The sequence below is a fragment of the Watersipora subatra genome, chromosome 6, assembly GCF_963576615.1.
Source record: "Watersipora subatra chromosome 6, tzWatSuba1.1, whole genome shotgun sequence".
NCBI lineage: Eukaryota > Metazoa > Bryozoa > Gymnolaemata > Cheilostomatida > Watersiporidae > Watersipora > Watersipora subatra.
In genome coordinates this window covers 37,242,415-37,266,008 of record NC_088713.1, presented here as the reverse complement: position 1 = coordinate 37,266,008, position 23,594 = coordinate 37,242,415, and the positions used below count along the sequence as shown (strand labels likewise).

Sequence of the window (23,594 nt, the reverse complement as noted above, 5' to 3'; positions counted from 1 at the left end):
CGCTCGTGCGGGCAAGCGAACCTACATTGTAGTTATTTTTATCGTAAATACAAGTAATCGTTGCATTTCAGACTATTAGCGCATTTCGTTTGAATAATAAATATATACGTATATCGGTACGTTGGTACCATCATTGTACGCTTATAATAGCCTAGGGCTAAGTCATGGCCAATAGTTTGGTCAGCGAGGCGCGTAGTTTCCACGCGTTCGACGTTTAAAACCGAAAAGCACCGACATAATACATGGAAAAGCAGGTAATCTGCAACAATGTATTTATTGCCCTCACCTTGATTATAGAGTATCCATGTCTTCACAAAGGTTAAAATAGAACCACCTAGCATATCACTTATTTAGGCAACTCTCGCTTTAAAACTTGTTAACAATTGCTAGTATTTAGACGTTTTTCTTTGTTTATATCCTCTAGACCCCTTTTGATGGGGAAGGGGAGTATCTCCTTGATGGTCTTTACTAAAGTTTTCTACACTAATATATAGTACATTAGTTCAGGCTAGTAGGCACATAAAACGCATGAAAAAGCTGTATGTAGAATTTCAAAAGATGGTGTTAATTTAGAGTAAGTTCCCTAGTGGTGCGTAGTAAGAAACTCAAAAGGTAATGATCGGTGCTACATGTAAAAGCTTTTGGACCGGATCCATACCTGCCAACTCTCACGCATTGAGCGTGAGACTCACGCAATCCCCCCAAATGAAAATGCGTGAGATTTTTGCCCCAATTTCCACAATTTTATATATACTATCATTGATACATCAATTGAACCAAAACCAAATCTCACGCATTGCCCCACTCTTGTGTTGGCAGGCCTGACCGGATCTTGTTTGTATACTTGTAAAGGTCTCAATAACTTAGTCATATATGAATAATTTAGACTCGGGAACTTATCTTGATCTATAAGAATTTCGTAAAGCATATCTCTCCAGCACTAGTTCTCCTGTTTTTATCAAATCTAGATTTAAGGTTTCATTTGCTACTGTTACTCAAAAACCACTCCTCTGCGTTTTCAATAAACATGCAACTAATAAATTCAGTCTGTGGCTGAATTCTTTCAAGCATATCATTTGCTTAACCCTGTATAATAGATCCCAAGCTTCTATTGCACATTTCAGTAACGGTATACATAAAGAGGGTTATGCTACACACTTTACTTTGGGAGAAACTGGAGATAGTACATGTTTTATCAATCCAAACATTTTAGAGGTTTTTTTACGCACTTTCAATATGCACATCTCAGGCAATATCCCTAATGATATTCATACCTAAATATTTTATAGTTTCTACATAGCTCAAAAATTGACTGTACAGGTGGCCATTTTTAGGAATATATTGTGCAAACGCTATAACATGTGGTTTTACAGGATTGAACTGTATCTTCCATTTATCTGTCCATGTATTAAGTGGGGGTCCTACCACACAAAGTTGTCGTCAGAATAGTCACTTTTAAAATCACTGTCGTCACTTTTAAAATCACTGTCGTCACTTTTAAAATCACTGTCGTCACTTTTAAAATCACTGTCACCTTTTTCAAGTTGGTAACCAAAACAACCTCTTTCTTCACATTCGTTATTTTAATACAAATATCCATTCTGGTGGCACTGGCTTGCGTTAAAAACCTGAAACTTGCTCAGTTTGAACTTCTGCTAACCAAAAGCATGGCCCAACCAGCAACCTTCACAAACTTATTAGTAATGTTTGGGAGTGTTGCTGATTACTCCGCGAAGAGTGACAGCCGTCTCAGGCTTTTAGGGCTACATTTCTTGTACTGAAAATAGACCGAGATTGTCTTTAATAATCACTGTCAGTCACAGACTTGGAAATAGATTTGCTGTCAATGTCGTGGCATTTCATTGCTGTTTACTTTAATTATTTGGCAGTCTATAAATGCTGGGCCAGATGCTTCAAACCAAAACTAGTGAAGTTTCGGATGAACGTGTTGATTTATGGACAAATAATAAGTTAGTAAAGATACGGCTACACGTAACAAATTTATCGTTGGTTCTAACCGAAATCATGAAATGATTGAAACACACAGAATTATTCTGCGCTGCTAGCGAGCACGATTCCAGCAGCTTTTGCAATTAGTATAGTCCAAGAGACGTATAATGACACACAATAAAAGTATTAGTGCAATTCAACATAGTACACACGATGCAACTGCTTAGATTGCGTTATTGTATGTATTTATTGTTTGGAAGCTATAGCTACAGATTGTTTATTTTTTAATTATATTTCCTTTTTAGCAGCAAAAGTTTTGTGGTAGAAAATGTTGCCATCTTTAGCGCAATCAAGTCGCATGCATCGTATTTACTATGGTAAATTTCCGTAATATTTTTCTTGCGTGTCGCATTGTGTTCTCGGACTACATAAATTTTAAAATTTGCTTGAGTCGTGCTCGCTCACCAACAATAGCGCAACTTAAACAGTTACATCGTGTGTTCTATGTTGAATTGCTTTCGTACTTTTATTGTGTGTCGTGATACATGTCTTGGACTATACTAATTGCTAAAGCTGCTAGAATCGTGCTCGCTAATAATTTTTAGTAATCTGTTAAAAGCGTTTCGTCGACGAACTCGGTGGGCTCAAATAATTGGTGAATTTCGACCGATTAATTCTGCGTTTTTCGCGATTTCGGCCAGAACTCGGAACCAACGAAAAATTTGTTATGTGTAGCCGTACCTTTAGTAATCCTACTTACACAATCCTCGTCACCTACATTGATAAACGGTTGTCTCGTCTGTCACTTTTTAAATATCCCTGTCGTCGGGTCGTCAAAATCGTCACAAAACATGGGAGGACCCCCTTAAGTCTATTAAAGTCATCCTGAACTTTTATGCAGTCCTGTTTTGATTTAATATCACAGTAAAGCAAGACATCATCGGCATAAAGCCTGATTTTTGAATGTTTAATCATAGTGACTATGTCATTTATGTATTGAATAAACAATGCTGGACCTAGAACAGAGCACTGAGGAACTCCAGGTGTAACTGGCAGCATTTCCGAAAGTTTACCATTCACCACAACTTTACCATTTGCAACCATTTACTTTGCAAAAACTTCATTTTTTATCGAAATTTATCCTTCGGGATAATAATACTAATAATAATAGTAATAAAAAGATACTAAAGTAATAGTTGCATTTATTTAAACAGAAACCGTAAAACGTAAAACAAACCTTCTGTAATGTTGAGTACTGTTGTAAAGACTGTTGTTGTTCTTTGAGATTGATGATTTTAATTCCACCTTTCCTCCCAGTTGAGATTGGAGTTTTTACTGTGAATACTGGTTCATGTTGATTTGGAGAATAACTGGCTTGGATCGTTAGATATCTTTCAATTTATTGAATCCAATACATAAAAACTAAAAAATATATAAACAATGAATAGTACAATGTTATAATAATACAAGGAGAGCAGAGAGAGGGTACAGATAATAATAAGCCAAAGCCTCGTGGCAGTTTATAAAACATAGAGTTCAGCATTGTTGTAAGCAGCTCTTTAATAGGAAATAATTATGACTATAATAAATCTTCAGTTGCTGCCAAAAATCTCATGGTTTGATTTATAATGTATCAATATTGAATCGTGAATGACATAATTGTAATAATTTTATGTATAATATTGTATAATGACATAAACTGACCTCGTAGTCTCTTTAAAACCAGCTTTTATATAACCAAAGAAATAGGGCTTCAAAGCATCTATATTTCTAAGCGTCTATAATAAAATGATGTGTCCAATACTATTGTGATGTGCTGAGTTTCTCATAACTCTTCTATAGAACTCAGTTCTACCATATGAAGCTGATGCTGCCGGTGCTCTCCTTTGTATACCAGGCTAATCATGTAAATAAATTAATCACAAAACAACAATTTAGAAGGTTAAGATTTTGAAATGATTGCATTGCTATAACTATGAGGGGCTTGTCATATATTTACTATTTTAAGAAACCTTTATGACAACAGGACCCTGCGCAGCGGATTGCAAGTGGATCGCCAATGGCAGCCCAATGGATCACACCCGCAAAGCGAGGCTGGGCTCAAACTATCACCCTCAGTCAATGCGTGGGCCAACGCTGTGGCATTAACCAGCTAAAACACAAACAACAATACGCTGTCACAATATCTGGTGATTCAATGAATGCAAGGCAATGTCCTGGTGACTATAAACAATTATCACTTCCTGTACACCTTTAGTAAGTGCTTTTATCCTCGTGTAATCCACATCCTCGTGTAATCCGTCTTTTTAAGCAGTAGGCCCAATTTTCTGTGACTAGATTCCTTGTACAAACAACACCTAGGTGATGAGCTTCATGTAGATCACACAGTTTCCCTTCTATACTGTCAGAAGTTGTTACATTGAAGGCACAGACTCGTATCTCCAACCATTTGCGGGGAATTCTTGTCAGCTCATCAGCTTTATTGTTTTCAGACTTTACGAGAGTTATTTGTAAGACCAACTGATACTCACTGATTAGATCATTTAGTAGATTGAGGCGTTGTTTTACCAGTATTTCACGGAGGTCGCTCACCTTTGGTTTTTTACAGTCCTGTAATACAGATTTCACCCATCCAAATACTGTGGCAGAGCCTGTCAAAATTGTCACATTTTTGAGATTCCATTTCCCAGCCATATTGATTGCTTTGGTAACTCCTTCCAACTCTGCCATATTGATATGGGCCCCATCATTGACACCTCTCAACCAACTTGCATTGTTTACTATCCGATTATCAATCTCAACACTTGCCCCTATTGCCAAGCTACTAGCATCACACCACACTTTACCACTCTTAGATGCAGGTACTTTCCATTGGCCAGTTACAAGGTCATGGCGGTGTATGCTATTATCAATCTCATCTAACTTCTTCTTGAAATTACTGGGTACATCATCGTCCCACTCATAGGAGTTAATTTCTCTTTTGAGGTAGCTACATGCTACTCGCAACCACTTTGCTACTTGATAGTGACCAATATACTTTCGACATATTGAGTACAGTTCTCGTTTGGTCACAGTAGAAGCACTTAGAACTGGCAGATCCGAGTCTCTACTCCACTTGAGAGCACCATTATTGGAAGCCTCTACTCTGAAACCCAGTACTCATGTGTTTGACAAACTTTCTGGTTCTTTTGACAGTAAGCCGTACTTCTGCAGATGATCCTTCACTTTCAACAGTGACACAACATTTTCATTTACCACAATATCATCTATGTAATGATCTATGCCTTTGGATATCTCATCATCCATTGACAAAACCTTTGCTAAGATATGAGACATTATCTTAGGTGCCACATTCAAGCCGAACCCTAACTTTGTCATCACATACAACTGACCATTGAATCGAACAGCCTGAAACAGTTGTAGTGAACTGTCCACATCAAGTTGTAGGTATTATTTTTGCAGATCTAACATACATAAATTTTCCCCCGAATGTTCTCCACTGCCTCAGTTTTTCTTGACATATAGCTATGTATTTCGAGGATTGCTGCTCACATGTTTGTTTAACCCCCTCTGCTGTAGTCCATTACTGGTCTCACCTTTCTACCTTTGTTTGACTGAAAAACTGTCATCAGTGGAATTGTACCAGTCACATTGCCACAAATCTTCACATCATGTGGCTTCAGCTAGCCATTAGAGATCCACTGCTAAATCTCGCCACTGTACTGTTTTTTATACCATACCTTCTGGACTATTAGCCGCTACTTTTTTCTGATGATCTGAGCCATATCGCCTATATAAAGGTGCGGCTATTCTATGGCTTTTTCTTTCACCGCTAGGGCGCATTAACTAGAATCTCCGGTTAGTGCGCCTCTAGTGGTGAAAGAAAAAACGAAACAATGCCAAACGGTACTGTTCCGTTAGACACTAGGTTAAAAAGCGTCGATTCATGCGAAACCGTGCCTAACCGCATTGTTCCGTTTTAAACAAAAATGTTGCTGCCATGTTAAAAAGTACCATCCTGAGTACTGCGGCCTGTGCAAAGGTGCGGCTTATGTATTGTTTTATCATCATTTTTGGAGAATAAAGCAGGTGCGGTTTATATAGGGGTGCGGTTTATAGTCCTAAAAGTACGGTAGTCTATGTTTATGGCGCTGTAATACAGCTGTATTGTTCTTTAGAGTCTGTGTTTATAGCATACTCATTGATTTTTTAACTCCGATTCGTGGCTTTTCCATTTCCATACTACTGTCCACTTAGTTTCATCAGATACAGCTTTAAAGTCAGTATCTTCGATAGTCAAACAGTCTGTCTCAAACTTTTTCAACTTGCAGTTATCTTCACATAACATAGCAACCACAGGTTGTGATGCAAATCCAAATGTTACAATCTCTCTTGCACATATTGTCACACCTTTAAATTTGTAGATTCCGTCTACGCCAAGAATCAACTCACACCCACATACTAACTCGGGTACCACCAAGCAACGTAACTTAATAGTGTCACAATGGTGTATAGCTACTTTGACGTCAATATCTCCACAGCATTGCGTGCTATCTTCATTTAACATTTTTACTGTCCTTTGTTGCCCTCTTATACCAAGACCTAATTTACGAACAACACTTATTGCGATTACCGACTGCTCACATCCACTATCAATTAGAGTTTTTATTGACAGTCTATGAAGCCTCACAGATATAATTGGCAGCGTCGTATTTAGTGTTGGTTGTTGGGAAGAGCATGCAACGATGAGGCTCTCCCATTCTCGTTTCCCTGCTGCTCCTTGACTGTACGGTTTCTGCCTATATGACCAATATTATTGCAGTTGTACCAACGAGTTGGCTTACTCGAAGAACTTTCATTTTTCTCTCTATAGGGCAGTCTATTGATATATGTCCCAACCCGAGCAAGCATAGCATTGAACACCCTTTGCTGGTTGATTACGTGTGTCACGTGTAGCAGCACTGCATACATTTGATAATGCGCCAGAATTTGAAAAAAAATTGCTCGCGCTCTAGTCACAATTTCACTTAGTCCCGTCTCCTTTACGGCAGTCGTAGCTTTAAGCTGGCATGCTACATCAGATGGTAGCCTGAAGACAAAAGCACATTTGAGAAGCGGTTCTAAATAAGTCTTTCCCATAGAATCTACTAGCCTTCTCATTTCTGCTAGATAAACGCCTACTGTTTCACTATCTTGCAAGGCTCCCTCCCGTAGTTGACTGTAGGAACTTTTTATATTTATGCCGAATGCTGTCAGTAGTTCTTTCTCCAACTTAACATAGTCACCCTTAACCCTTTCACCCCTGATGCCAACTATTTCGGGAGAAGTTGTTCACACTTGGGCCTGAAGCCAACACTTTCGGGACACTTTCTGAGTAACTTTATTGATACTCCTTTTGTGTTTATCGTTTTTTTATAGCTTTATTTCGAAAGATAACAGTCTGATGATTGTTTTGATACCAGAAATGTGGTTGGATAAAAGCATTTTACTAAGCAAATCCCGTGATAGAGTTCAAACTTCAACTCTTGAGGTCGCCATATTGAATGCGTTTGCCGAAACACGAAGGCTAAATCTTAATATCTAACATAATAATTAGTTCAGGTGAAGAATTTAGCAGTGACAATGATCTACAACAACAACATGACCGTTTATTAGCAGCACAAGATAAGTTTCAATTGCACTACGTCAGAATTACTAAATTGTTATAACTTTGACATTTTTCGAAGAAAAAAATTTTAGTTGACAAATCTTTTCACAATTTTAGTTGATAAAAACGATAAATTATATTAGTTTTGTACTCCAGTTGTTTGCATCTCGTATTTATTATCAAAACTGCAATAAATGTTGTCCTTATAGAATTTAAATATGATATATAGACCTTATATACCAATTGATTGAACAATGGAACGGAAACTACATTATGCCATAATATTGCCTATAGGCTCATAATTTCAGTTCTATTGGTTAGAACTCCAAATTTTTTTTTGCAACTTGATGATAACACCTTTTCTTGTCATCCTAACATGTTATTGAAGTGTTATCAACTAAAAATCTGACTGGTAGTAGCAACCAAACTTAGACTTTTCGATTTCCAAAAGAAGTATCGATTTGAATCTTATCAATAACATCCTATGTAGATTAACCTAATGTGTATATATTAGTACCAAAATGTAGCTTAGAATGTTACCAACAAGTTACAAAAAACTATTTTCATTTATCTTGAACGCAGCTTTATTTATGCTCAATCTAACACACCTCACTTTATTAAATATTGAGTGTGAAAAATTAATTAGGCCAGGGGGGCACGTAACTGGAAAATAATTAGGGCTGAAAGGGTTAACATCCTCAGACAACTGCTCATACAAAGCAAATGCTGAGCCATTTAAGAATAGTGGTACAAATGATTTTAGATCCTCTACTTTTTGTAGTTTTGCCACCAGTTCTAGTTTACTAATTCAAGTGCTGAACTCTCAACTGATCTTATTGTCCTTGTAAGATTTGATTTAATCAGAGAGTTTTACTGCCATTGTTTTTTTTAAGCGAAAATAGCTTGTAGTAAGTACTTTTATCCTCGTGTAATCCACCAGCCAACTTGACACCAAGACCACTTGTAGTTGAATGACAAAATAGCAGTATGCTGTCCATAATAGCGTAATAATAAGGTCACGAAGTAGCATAATAACAAGGCCACAAAATAGACAATGATAATAAAGACACAACCCCTAGGTGATAAACACTGAGACAGCAATACATGAGACAGCAATACTTGTACACAGAAATGAGTAATAGTATGACATGCAGTACCCAAGAGTAAATGGTATAGGCTTATAAAATAATACATGCACACATAGGTTAATATATATATATATATATACAGTCAAACATGGATAACTCGAACTTCACGGGACCGAGCAAAAGTGTTCGAATTATCAGAGCGTTCAAGTTATCAGAGCACTGTCACAAGTCCATGTATTTACTTATTTATTAGTAGATACATGTACATATGCAAACTATAATATAAATCAAAAGCACAAATGGCTTGTTTCAAATTAAATGCTTCTAATGTAAAGTTTAAAACGTTTTTATCAAAAAGTATAGAGATTTTTCTATCACTTGAGATTGGTTTGTTGTTTGAGGTGATGTTATTGCCAGGACGTTTTTTTAGATTGACATTGGCAAAACTTGATCGTTGTTGAAATGCTCAAAAGAAAAGACATTTTTTTCTTTTGGGGTTTTACCCACGATCAATTTTGCCGATTTTTCTTGAAGTTTATGCAACTTCAAAAAAAAGTTTCCAAAAAAAAATCCCTTACTTTACCTGGGATTCATTAAGAGCAACACTCCGAGGCAGTTCAATTAAACGTTTTACGAGGTTTAACGGTACATTGTATATCACTCACGCTTTCTGAATGGATACTTATTGAATGTACACACGTATTCTGTGTTTAGGTCAAACGATGAATAGTTTTTTTAGCTAAGACAACGTATACGTTTAATAAAAACAATTTTTAAGACGTTTTAAACATTCAACATTCCGACGTTGATTCAACACAGAATCAACGTCGGAAAACTATTCGTCACGGGCTAGCCGGGTCACGCACTCAAGGATTTTTGCCACGCACGTACAAAACAACATGCTGTTTTTGTTTTGTATGTGCGTGGCGAAAATCCTTGCGCGCGTGACCCGGCAAGCCCGTGCGATTAATCGTATAGCAGTGTAAATCAAATTTGACCAAACCTTTAGAAAAGTCGTTGACAAAATTATTTTGCCGATGGTGGTAATAACAACGCTTATGAATTACGAAAAGATGAGGTTTAGCTCTATGGCTTTGAATAAAGTGATTTTCTAAAGCGATAACAACCGTTTCGGTAGCCGTTGGGCAAAAAAACAGTTCGAATTAACAGTGTTGAGTTTGAGTTATCTATAGCAATTTATCATTACGTGGGAACGGACCAAAGAAACCGTTCGAATTAACCATGTGTTCGAGCTATCCGTGGACGAGTTATCCATGTTTGACTGTATATATATATATATATATATATATATATATATATATATATATATATATATATATATATATATATATATATACATAGACTACAAGTACCAGACCTTTGTGACTGTCACACAAAGGTCATAAAAGGTTCATCTTTAGATGATCTAATGTAGTGTGATCTCTTTATGATATATACTGTAAATTGTAAAAATATATATTTTGCTATTTTTATTGCTCCAAGCCGTAGAAAAGTAAATCTTTTCTATTCACTCGCTAAGGAAAGATGAAGAGAGACATGACATTATTTATATTTGATGTTATATATTGTCTGAAGGCACTCTCTACTCACTCTATTCTAATAGCTAGTAGTCTTTAAGTCTAGTAACTATTTACAAGGAAATACAGTCTAACTGGTTAATCAGTTTGTCACTTGTCTTGTTAGGGTCAATACTGTCAAGGTGCTAACTGCACCAAATGACTGCGGGCGGAGACACTGTCAATCTAGTGGAGGTTTCAATCTTCAGTCTATCGCTAATTATCATTCTTTAAATATCTTTGTATAAACTATCGTATTACCTAGTAATTACTAAAATATAGATGACTGCACCAAGTTTTACCCTTGCCAAAAATAAAAGAGGTGTAGAGATTCCATCATGGAAACGACATAAATCCGCAAGCTAAGCGAGTTTTGCGATCGATAGACTGAAGATCCGCAAAACCTTATCAGATCTATCATGTTTGCGAATCATGGAAACGACACTTGCGAATCATGCGCATAAAAATATTGATGGATATTTCATTCTAAACATTTTCACACTTCAGTCGGTTTTTATTTCGATTTGCATTTCGTTTTATATTTGTTCAGAACATTGGCGCATTGAGACTGCGCCATTCTGAATGATTGCTGATATGGTTAGCATGACGTGACTACTTAGCTATTTATAGAGTCATTAATTAGGCTAATACTTGACGTATGGGGTCAAGTGCTGGGTTAAATTCGCATCTGTGCAGGTGTTCATTAAGAGACTATTGCAAAGTAACTGAACTTACGTGCAGCCTCAAATGCGAATCATGCGAGTCATGGAAACAGTGAATGAATTGGGTCACCATAAAATATTCTATGAACTATCGCAGGATCACCCACCTGCATTTCATTAAATAGCTATTAGTAATATCACTCGCATGGTGTTAATATCGGTGTTACTAGTGTTACTCTCTCTTTTCTCTCTCTCCCTTTCTCTCCATCTTTTATCCTCTCTCCCTCTCTTCTCTCTCTCCTTTCTCCCTCTTCTTTCTCTCTTCTCTCCCTTTCTTCTTTCCCTCTCCTCTTTCCCTCTATTTCCCTCTCCTCTTTCCCTCTCCTCTCTTTTCACTCTCTTTCCTCTCTCTCCACTCTCATCTCTTCCCCCTTCTTCCCCTCTCTCACCCCATCCCTCTTCCCCCTCTCTCTCCCTTCTCCCATGTCTCTCCCCCTCTCTCTCCCCCTCTCTCTTCCCCTCTCTCTCCCCTTCTCTCTCCCCCTCTCTTCCCTCTCTCTCCCCTCTCTCCTTCCTCTCTTCGATATTTCTATCCTCTCTCTCCTCTCTTCTTTCTCCCTCTTTCTTTCTCTCCCAGCTCCTTTTTCCCGCTCGTCTTTCCCGCTTCTCTTTCCCTCTATTTCCCTCTCCTCTTTCCCTCTCCTCTCTTTCAACTCTCCTCTCACTCCACTCTCTTCTCTTCCCCCCTCTTCCCCTCTCACCCCATCCCTTTTCCCCCTCTCTCTCCCTTCTCCCATTTCTTCCCCTCTCTCTCCCCCCTCTCTCTCCCCCCTCTTTCTCCCCCCTCTCTCTCCCCCCTCTCTCTTCCCTCTCTCTCTCTCCTCTCTCTCTTCCATCTTTCTATTCTCTCTCTTCTCTCTCTCCTTTCTCCCTCTTTCTTTCTCTCCCTTTCCTCTTTCCCTCTCCTCTTTCCCACCCCTCTTTCCTTCTATTTCCCTCTCCTCTTTCCCTCTCCTCTCTTTCCACTCTCTTTCCTCTCCACTCTCTTTTCTTCACCCTCTTCCCCTCTCTCACCTCACCCCTCTTCCCCCTCTCTCTCCCTTCTCCCATTTCTCTTCCCCCTCTCTCTCTTCCCTCTCTCTTCCCTCTCTCTCCCCTCTCTCTCCTCTCTCTCCCCCTCTCTTTCCCCTTTCTCTTTCCCCTTTCTCTTTCCCCTTTCTCTCACCCCTTTCTCTCACATCGCTCTCACACCTTGCTCTCTCACATCTCTCTTTTTCACATCTCTCTCTCTCTCACATCTCTCTGTCTCTCTCTTTCACATCTCTCTCACATCTCTTTTCTTTAGCTGTTACACATAACATTTTACCTATGAACTTTTCCCACTCTGTACATTCGGGATTGCCCTAGCAATTTTTATGAACCACAAACTATGAACATGTACTGCATGTTTTCTAAAGTCAAACTCTCTTGCATACCCGATTCTTGGTACCATTGAATTCCTTGCATATTTGTAATATTTTAACATTGTTTGTTTGTGAATTATTCTTTTGAATTTCTCAGTGATAAGATGGTGCAATGATTTCCTATGTTCATTGTTTATAGGTACAAAAGGACAGTGAAAGCAATATCTCACTTCTGCTCTACATCTGGTTGTATTTACCCAGATTCCTACTGTTACTTCTATGGATTCTCCTTACATAGACTGGAGGTGAGTCAAGATGTCATTAATATATTAACAGCTTGAGGCTTACTTTGCCCATTTCGTCAGCAGTAGGGTCCAAACACACTCGGCCATATCAAGTGCGATATTGCGCTGTGTGGCTCTAATCTGCGCTAGAACTCCTCCAGCGAGTTCATTCAGAGCGACAACGCTAGACATTCCCTATCACTACTTCATCGCTAGCAAGACGCATTTCGATCGGTTGGTTTTTTTCAAAGAATGCAGTTTTACGGCGGGTAATTATTTCTTATCGATTTTCACCAATGTACATCAGTAACATTTTGCTATTTTGTTACGATTGAAAAATCATCAAAACGAACACTGAATACTTTATTCTCATAAATACTCATAAATTTATTAAAAGCGCTCACAGTCCTGTACGACATAACACACAACAATAATAAAAACCCAGTTGAACACCAACATTTGGAATCAATCGTTGCGCAGGTTGACCATCTTCGGAATTGCAAATATTTAGTATATTAAATATAAAAAAACTACTATAAAGTAATCTATATAAAATAATCATAAAATATTACTGTTAAAAATACAATAATCGTTTTTTCTTATGTCTTTTTGTAGTGTACAATCCAAGTGAGATAGGTTTAATAACAAAAGTGGAAGTTGTTTACGTCGTTGCCTAGAAGTGCCATATTGACTTACCTAAATGTATTAACACTTTCAAGTCTGGTCACATTCTTGCAATCTTCCCCCCAGTGGCTGGCTGCTTTTGAGGTTTTCCATTTATACAATGTGTCTACCGTAGTGCTAGTAAAGTTGTGTTTGAGAACACCATTGTGGAGCTGAAACAAGAGCTTTCATAGCATACTAAACATGAGTTTATTCTGCTTGATCTGATGTCTGTAACTTCAGGACAAAGAATGCCTTTTCAAAGCAATAATGATAATTTTTGTAAACAGTACAAGGTATTGCTTATTGCAGTAAATACCTTTTTTATTTATGTTTGACATGGCATATTATTATTTTTTTGTTGGGCCTATGCTATGGCAAAAAACAGTCAACACATAATGGCCTGTTTTAGAATCGCTCTCACTTTTTTGGTACGTCATCACCATGACTATGACTATCTGAATTGGATCCACCACCAACTTTCCTCTCTGTTTCATCACGGTAATCTAATACAATTATAATGGTTCCTTAGCTATTCCTTATAAATGTATGAATAGCCCACAGCCCGCTTTGGAAATCGGTCGGTTGGGGCAAGAATGGATTGGGTGAAGAATTTACCCTCATCCCTCTTCTCCTCCATACATCCACCCCTTCTCTCACCAACCTACATGTATATAGCCTACGTAAATATTGAGTCTGACTTTGCATGTAGAATGTAAAATATCCTACTTTGCATCAGTATACTACATAGAAGCAGTTTTAGAACTAGTCTAGTAATCTACTACTACTCTACTAGTAGTCATTATTCACTTACATATCCAATAATAATTTGGCCAAAGGAACTAATCATATATGATGTGAGTGTGACCAACGATTGGACTAATAAGATGAGTTATAACCATCAGGGCTCTATCAATGAGTGAGTCTTATCCAATATCCAAGTCATTTCTTGACTAACTAAATGTAAATAAAGTGAAACTGCACTGACATCTTTCAATCACTCATGCTGTGATTTTCATTTACTGTGACTAATTCTGAGAGTATTTCCAATTTAACTCACCTTCCTCATCATCAGACTCATCTACATCTAACTCACTATCATTTACCAACCCATTAACATTTGCAGCTATTTCTTTATCAATTGAGTGTCCTGATGTGGACAAATTCCTAGCCATGTTTTTAAACTTGTACAAAAATTTGACAAGTTACTATTCTGACATAGCCTGAGGTTTTTGTAAATATTTCCAGTTTTATTTAACATATTGGTGAGATTCATTTTGTACACAAAGCTAAAACTCAATGCTATCAGAATTTCGGCAATAATAGCGATTGGAGGTCAGGAACTAGTCACATGGCCCAGGTCGAATTATTTCGATGTCAGTCACTTGGAGAGAACAACTCCAATCAAAATAATTTGATGTCAGTCTGGAAAGTGTTAACAAATCCGATGAAACTAATGATACGAAATTTTATTGGCAGTTTGTAAGCGTGCTCACATTATCGTTTGCTGGTGAATCACTCACGTGCGTTTAGGCACACACCAGCGATATCTCTGCCACTCCTCATGACAAACTGATAAAATTAACTGTTGTGTTTAGACCTTTAGCCTTTACCCTCGCATAAACAAGGCTACTGAATTTGGCACTAGTCCAAAAATTGTGTGCCAGCCTTCTATAAATAGCCTAGGACGACTAGTTAACTAAATTTCCATAAAGTAATAGTGTAGGGACACCTGGGTATACCAGTGCAGAAGTGTTATGCTGGCTGGGCCCAATGCAGAGATGTTTCCATAGGCCGCTGTAGGCCTACTGGAGTGATGGTTGTGTGACGCCTCACGCTAATGCATATCTGCATATGAAGTAACAAAGAACAAGATCTCTGCACGCGGCGAGTGTTATTAATTTTCTGAGTTCAGTGAAACTGGCTGCAAACGCGAAAGGCTATCATTTTTTGTTGTGTGACCAATATGCAGACATGCCCTCATTCTCTAATACAGAAATTCTTTTGGGTTCCGATGACACTGTGATATGATTTTTGCCCTACGATGTAGAACAATTTGATTTTTCACCCTCTCCATATTCCACCCTCTCGAACATCCAACTTGGCAGTCGATGTGCTGATTACGTCGAAATAACAAATATATGCTATTCACTGGAATCCCTATAACATAGAATGAAAGAGATGCCATACCTGATCTCGCTCGGTTCCATGTGATTAGTTAATGTGAAAATGAAACGGGAAACAGAAAGTTGATAAAATGAATGGAAGAGATACTATGCTCGATCTTGTTCAGTCCATCGTTATTTAGTATTGTGAACCTAAATTCGAAAACAGATATGTGTTAAGATTTTACCATTGAAAAGTCAAAGTTCAGTGAAATAATTAAGAATACATACTAAAACTCAGCTTTACACATGTTTTAGTAAGCTAAAATCATTTAAGTTGAATTCATGGTTAGTTTATGTCTGCTTCGAACTTCCTACTGTACATACTGAACATATTACATTATAAGGTTACATTTTATTGCAGATTGTAACAACTAAATACTCCAAAGTTACTGTAGGTAACTATAGTTACTAAAGTTAACATATTATTCTGTTACTAGTGTTTAATATGTACTATTGTACTACTGTAATATTTTTCATATGCATATAAAATTTTGATGATTTTTACTAGAGGGGTGTTTCTTTTGGATATTTGCTATGGGTTTCTGTTCGTTTTTACAAAAAAATTCGTTTACGATACCAACACTGGAACGAATTAAAATCACATTGTGAGAGTCAACTATAATGATGCAGCCTACCTTGATCAGAGTGTAATTAATATGGTCGTAAGTTCAAATAAAATTCTAATTTTTGTAATAACTTTCACGTGTAACTAGGTGAAATCCTGGTGTTGAACGGATAATAAAATATTACCTACTGAATTTGAGTAACTTACCTTGTAAGCTAGTTGGTAAGCTTTACTAAAATAATTGCTGTTTGCAGACTTAATTATCATTCCATCACGGGTAATGATCAATAGTGCTTGTGAATAACCCCAAGTTCTTTAAGTCTGAGTATTTTAACAGATGTAATGAATATCTTTGACTATTATTAATATCGAAACTCAGGTGGACCCCCTAGTCTAATGGTCAAGTAAGTCACTTCTAGATCTAGAGGCTCCAAGATGGAATCCAGTGCAATACATATATTACTCGTTGTTGAGTTTTAATCATAACTGGTCATCGGGTGAATGAAAAAACAAACGCTGAGATTTATATATACAGTCAAACTCGGATAACCCGCCGTCGGATAGCTCGAACGCGTGGATAACTCGAACGGATTTGTTTGGTCCACGCAACGATAAATTATTTTAGATAACTCGACCACAACATCATTATCTCGAACACTTTTGCCCAACGGTTACAGAGACGGTCTTTATCGCTATAGAATATCACTTCGTTCCAAGCCATAGAAATAAACCTCAATTTTTAGTTGTTCTTAGGCGTCATTCTTATCATCATCGGCAAAATATGTTTGTTAACGACTTTTCTAAAGGTCAAGTTTTATCAAACGTCCGCTTGGCAATCGCCTATCAAAAACAAGGGAGCGCGTGGAAACCCTTCGGATGAACTTAAAATAAAATCGGCAAAATTTATCTTTGTTAAAACGCTCAAAAGAAAAATATATGTTTTTTTTCCTTAGCGTTTTAACTGCGATCAAGTTTTGCCTATTTTAATCTGAAAATGTCCTGGCAGTCAAATCACCTAAAACAACAGACAAATCTCAAATAATAGAAAATATTTATACTTTCTGATAAAATTTTTTTTAAACTTTGCATGATAGGTCCGTTAACTTGCAACAAGCAACCTATACTTTTGATTTATATATAGTTTGCATATGTACACGTAGGCTTATCTAGTGATAAATTCATGCAGTTGTGACAGTGCTTTGATAACTTGAATGCTCTAATAATTCGAACACTTTTGCTCGTTCCCGTGAAGTTCGAGTTATCCGAGTTTCACTGTATATAGATTATAATAATAGCGTGTATATTAAAGACAACTACACTCATTTCATATAGCAATTGTACAGAGTCTAGCCTGCCCATAGCGGCTCTTCTTGTTTTTAGGGTGTTTCCATTGTAAATGGCAAGCTTTGTTCTGGACGTCGTTGTGGAAACTTGTGGTATATTACCCACCTCAGAAGAGAACTGAATGGGACGGTGAATTAGAAAAGAGAAGAGAAACTTATGAAAGGTTTGTTAAGGAAATTACAATCAAATTCTTGCAGAAGCTCTGAAGAGAGAATTTAAAGTTAACGCATTTTAACATAATCATGTTAATAGACCTGTGAGTGTAATTGTTTTAGCATTCAGATATGTTTCATTTGATAAGTTTGGCAATTGTCTTCTCTTGGCTGGTTGGGTTGCAATTGGTGCAAGCGTGCAGACAACTCAGAGTTTAACTTTTTGAACTTGTTTCAATATTCCGAAGATTACAAAGATTTTTGTTGTGGAAGATTAGAATTTAACACTTGTGGTCTGTACTGATTTGTAGATTCTACTAGCACTAATAAATCCACTTGTAGACTCACTGCAATGTCTAAAACTACTACCAGATCCAGTAAGTATGGCTGCCTGTTTTAGTCACACTTTTATTACCTGTTGTTGATCTATTCGCTTGTTCTACACACCTAAATTTATTCCTAGCTTTAGGGTTTCGTAGACCTATTTATTGTCTTTTAGCTAGTCGCTAGTCTTATTTGCTATTTGCCAGTTGTTAGTTGCCAGTGTGCGTTTACTAGTTGCTAGTAGGTTAATTTGCTAAGTTTTCTTTGCTAGTCTTTATCTGCTAGTTGCTTGCTGCTATATGCTAAGTTTTAATTGCTATTTGACTGTTAGTTTTGATTTGCTAGTTGCTAAATGCTAGTTAGTAGTTTTAGCAGAACATTCACTTTGTATGCATTGTTATTAGGCAAGCTGATGCATCATGGTTAATTTGTAAGTGGATGAAAGATTACCATATTATTCTTTTAAAAACTAACTCGCTACTTACTCTTTTTTAACTAATTGATTAAAAGTTAAATGTTTTTATGACTTTGAATTTAAACCTGATATCATAATCATAGCTTCAACTCGATTGTGATATTCAGAGATTTTTGATAGAAGAAATAGAAGTACCAGCACGTCTTTAAGGTGGCAGGAAACCAACTAGTACGTCACCAGTGAATATGGTTCTGTAAAGATCCCAGCTATGATTGTAGATGCTGATGTGTTTGATGACATTTATGTGGCGCTTAAAAGCTACAAACATCAGACAGAGTACTTCCTGTTGACAAGCTACTCGAAATGAAGTAAGTATTACTTATATTTCACCAATTTTGGGTGTGAATGAAAAGCATCTGTTCCATGTATTGCTGCTTCACCACAATCCCACAGTGAGGTTTCACTGTGGAATCTTTTTTCTCACATCAGGAAAAATATGTCAGAAATGAAGATGTGAAAAGATCTGATGCTAAATTTTGTGCTTGAATTAAATCACTTATTTCAAAGTTTATTTTTTTCAAATTTTCATTAGTACATTTTATTCGATTTTTATCACATCTTTCGATTCTACAAAGAATTAATTTCTGTTAATAAGCCCCTGTTGAGTGTGTATGCGATACGTTTGCATGTGGGATTGTGTGAGTGCATTCTTGCATGAGTGTGTATGAGTCTGTGTCTGTGTCTGTCTGTCGGTATGCGTGAATGCTATGAGTTTCCTTACTTTTGCCCGATTTCATCCAAAAATCACACTAATGTGCTCCATGTCTTCCGTCAAATCGCTAAAATATTTGTTTCAAAACGCTGTCTGGTTCCTATACATCTTAAACACCCATCTGCTGGCTATCCTATAAACACCCAGCTACAAGCTATCCAACCATATAACCTGCTGACTGTCTGATTGAAGGTGAAAGAAGCTCTGAACCTTTCCAAGCTTACTGCTAGCCATATAAGTTTGTATAAAATTAGGCTACATGTTACAGAGTGGATTACAGAAGGGTTTATATCTACCAAATAAATAACTTTTGTTAAGAATGAAAACAAATTTAAAAGTTGGTGCCAAAAATCTAAATATTTTCTACTTCAGTAACAGATGGTGATGTTTGGAAAGTTCGGTCAACTTATGCATTCAAGAAATATTTTAGGAACCAACTTTACGTGGGAGACAACAACCATGTTACTTCAAGGTACCTTTGAATACATAAAGGAGTTTAAAGCTCTCCGCATGATAGACTTATTTGCTGCAAACCAATGCTTCCCCTCTCCAGGAGTGCTCAACACCCATTATATATTTGAGGTGCTGCCAGAGACTTACCAAAACTAGAAAAATGTTTTCGGTAAGAGCCTCATACTTACCTGTATAATCAAAGATTAACTTACACTTAGGTTTAGTTAATCGGTTGTAGTACGCTGGCAGAGCTAAATGTTGAATGATCGAATCCTCAGCGGTACAATATTTTTCCCAACTTGCAACATAGCTTCGAACGAACAAGGCTCTTATTATGATACAGGTTCTTAGCTCAAGTAGGACTTTTCTGACAAGAAGCGATATAGCATTGTTTTCTTTATAGCTATATTATAGCAGAAGAAAATATAGGCTTTATTAAAAAAAAACATCCACTTGTACATCAGTTTCTTATGCTGAATGTCTAAACATTAAACTTTCACACAACTTCAGGTTGGTTTAGGTATTTGAGGTGATCTGACCACCCGGATGTTGTAAGATTGAAGTCGGCCAAACTTGTTTGCGGTTAAAACGCATAAATGAAGTGAAAGTGTGATTGTGGCATTGATATCTATAGTTGCAAAGAAACTGGCAAAATAAATATACCTAACGATGCAACATGAACACAATAGCTTATATCAACTATAGCAATGGTAGCTGATCATGGCATCATTCCACACATTTTTGAGTGTTTCAGCCGCGATCCAGTTTTGTCAATTCTAATCTGGAAACTTCATAACCGTCAGATGACCTCAAACGTCAAAAACATATCAATTGATAGAAAAGTACTGTTACTTTCTGATAGAATTTACCAAAATTTTAGGGAAGTTTACCTTTAATTACCGGTTTTCTTACTTGAGTTAAACAGCTCAGTTAGACGTTACAGACTACTTTGAGATTAAATTCACCAAATTTGAGCGTGGGTAAAATGCTCAAAAGAACAATCAGAAATGGTAGAAAAAGGCAATACTTTCTGATAAAATTTACTAAAATTTTGTGCGAGTTCATATTTAAGTACCTGTCTTGTTACTTGAATTTATCAGCTCAGATGTTATAAAGTTTAGCATCATCCTATTACATATTTTTGCGGTTTTTTACTATAACAAGAGCCACATCTGTTTGTCTGTATGGAGCCACGGAAGATGAGTGCGAAAAATATTGCACCATACTGGATTTTAACTTCCAACATTTAGTTCACCAGTCCAGCGCACAACCATCCAGGCTAAACATTCACTTTTCATTATTTTAGCATACTTATGGCATGCTTATAGTTTGGGCCTTCATCGATACACCCTGCGATCTGTCACGGCAACCCTGGACTGCCAGGTTATTTGTATTTACTATAATAAGAGCCTTGTCAGTTGTTCTGTTGGTTTGAAGCCACATTTTTGAGGATGTGCAGCGAATTGCTTTGTTCAGTGGTCAAACCAGAGACATTTGGCATAACCACCTATCATACTCCCACCTGCACCAATTATTCACCTTCCATCGATATATATATATACTTAGATCTCAATGTTTGTCCATCTGTACTTCCGTAGTTCCGTGCTTCTACCTGTCCAGCTATAGAGATAAAGTGTGAAGAGTGAGATATCCGCTGCAAAATGTATTTAAACTCACTACCTCCAGTTCTGGGGACATCTATGTATCCAATACACTATACTGTCCAACTGGCATTACTATGGAATAAATTTGACAAATACTTGGAATACTCGCCAGTCTTTCATGGTTTCTTAGTTAAAGGTTGACTTGCAACAAAATTCACATTACAGTTATTTGGTATCAAAAGATTCACCATGTCTTACTCTGTTGTTTTGTAGGTGCCAAATGTGTAGAAAAGTGATAGCAGGCTTTTAAAAGCTCGCAATACGAAAAGCCGCCGTAGATTGGAATCTCTTTATTCCGATGACGTAGTCATGAAATTTATTATTGTCTTGTCACATGATGTTCTCACGTGAATTGAAAGGCCAATAAAAAGCTCAATATAAAACCTATCGTAGCACTAGTTTATGACAAACACTTCGGGTTGTACCGAAGACCCCGTATCAATTATAGATGCTGGCTACTTTACAGTTCTGTTTCGGCCTGGTCTAATTGGCAAGTCGTAATCTGATCATGTGATCCAATACTTCGCAAATAATTTTTGCTGCATTTTTCGATTATCAGAGGTGACTAACAGACTCGTCATGATTATCAAACAATAATATGTACTCCTTCGAGGTAAGGTTAAAAAATTAAATGGTATTTTATGGGAAGCTATAAGATATCACTGCTAAAAGTGACAGCATTTACAATGACGATAAAACAGACGCGTAAGAACAATAGACTTGGTTTTATTGAATGCGTGAAGTATATTTGTGAAAATATTTCGACAAATAAGGCGGCGTGAAAGTGTAAACAGAAGCCATCTCTCACAACTGCGTCAAATTTAGCCATTTTTGAAAGAGAAACCAATCTACGGCGGTCTCGTGGGGCTGCGATTAACTGTTCGTTTTTTAGCTTTTAAGAGCTTGTAATCACATTCCCACATATTTTTGCACCTACAACACAACAGAGTTAGACAAGGTGAATATTTTGTTATCAAATAACTTTAATGTGAATTTTGTTGCAAGTCAACATTTAAACACTGCAGGTAGCATTAGGCGTAAAGCCATACCAGAAGAAAAGTCTGTTAAACCATACCGGAAGAAAAAGGCATGCCCATAAGTGAAGAAAAATGAGTCAACTCATATAGCCAACAAAATATTGGAATCATTATCAATCTGTGGTTGGCGCTGCAGCTGCTATGGTATGAATCAGACAGAAATAAACACACTTAACAGAAATAGCGCAGTACACAGAAACAAACTAACACCTTCATTTAAAAGTTAGAATGGTAATGGTTGATATTGAATATGTTGATTTAAAGTACATTTTCTGAACAAAAACTTCTTTATTACCCGTGCAACACTGGGCATCCATCCAGTAGTTGTATAGTACCCTAGAAATCTGGTGTGCTGAGTGTGAGAAGCGGGTCCGAGTCAGCAGGTGTAATAACTAACTGTACAATTGTTCTGGGATACAAGCCGGTCAATGCTTGGCTCTTTTGTTAGTGTCATTCTGCCATGCTGAATGTTGCACGTGCGAATCCAGAACAATGCTACGTTTTTCCTAACCTCTTGCAGTGGCAGGGCTCCAACCTTTAGCTAGTGGCTTTGGCTAAAGGTTACAGTAATTGGTGAAGTGGTTAGTATATCTGGCTACAGAACTAATGGTTGGGAGTTCAAATCCTCCGCAATACAATCTCACTTCAAACTGACTTCAGACGGACAGACATGGTTATTATTATAGTAAACATTGCGCATATAGTTATTCTCTGTACTTCATTGAGACACCTTATGATTTTACATGGTACTGAAGTCTGTCAGGGTACGAGTCTTTACTGTAATAATGTAATCCTTCTGTCTGACAAAAGCTACTGTTAACCCTTCAAACCCTAATGGCCTCTTTTGCGGCCTCATGTAGGGTGTGTCAGAAACCCTGGTGACCGCAAAACCAGCATTGGCACGACTCTGTTTACAATTGCTGTTTCTAAGCAACAGCGCAAGCCAATCTGTTTAATTTTTGCATAAAGCAAAAGACCGAGAATTTTCACATCCATTTTTACCGTTTTAAAATATATTTATCCACTTTCTTCGTTATAATAACAAATCTTTATTAGGACGACACCACAAAAAAATTGATATGGCTCATTCGTTGGTAGGTAATAAATGATTTTGATGCAAATAAAGAATTTTATTATATTAACTATAATTTTTTAGTATATTTTGAGTCATGAAATGATGATAAATATGTGGTTCAATTGTTATGATATAACGGTAAATGTTTTTACGAGTTTTATAATATTTCTCAAACATTTTTAGTTTTAGCCTGAATATTGATGAAGTACTGTTTTTTTTCTGTTTGATGACATTTGCTGTGTGCTGCCCGACTTTTTTGCTAATGTTTTACTAAATATCATTGTATTCTGAGCTTATTTAGATATATTTAATAAAAGTTTAAAAACTTCAAATCGCTGGACAAATTGCCCA

At 37.0% G+C, this 23,594-nt stretch overlaps 2 protein-coding genes and 1 long non-coding RNA gene across 7 annotated transcripts in view; 1 reads left to right on the top strand and 2 right to left on the bottom strand.

The window, feature by feature from the left end:
• LOC137398785 (cell death protein 3-like) overlaps positions 1 to 23,594 on the bottom strand; it is a 146,107-nt gene that overhangs the window by 60,977 nt on the left and 61,536 nt on the right. The window lies entirely within an intron of this gene.
• LOC137398900 (caspase-6-like) overlaps positions 1 to 23,594 on the bottom strand; it is a 146,548-nt gene that overhangs the window by 64,380 nt on the left and 58,574 nt on the right. The gene's annotated exons all lie outside the window — the stretch shown is intronic.
• Positions 203 to 23,594, top strand: part of LOC137398505 (uncharacterized) — a 29,283-nt gene continuing 5,891 nt past the window's right edge. For 2 of the 5 annotated variants that reach the window (XR_010978948.1, XR_010978945.1), the window contains exons 1-6: positions 203 to 254; positions 12,527 to 12,632; positions 17,388 to 17,514; positions 17,815 to 17,880; positions 18,423 to 18,610; positions 19,445 to 19,636. This is a non-coding gene — a long non-coding RNA (uncharacterized lncRNA). The remainder of the gene's footprint in view (positions 255 to 12,526; positions 12,633 to 17,387; positions 17,515 to 17,814; positions 17,881 to 18,422; positions 18,611 to 19,444; positions 19,637 to 23,594) is intronic. The other 3 variants (XR_010978946.1, XR_010978949.1, XR_010978947.1) reach the window with 3 other exon arrangements.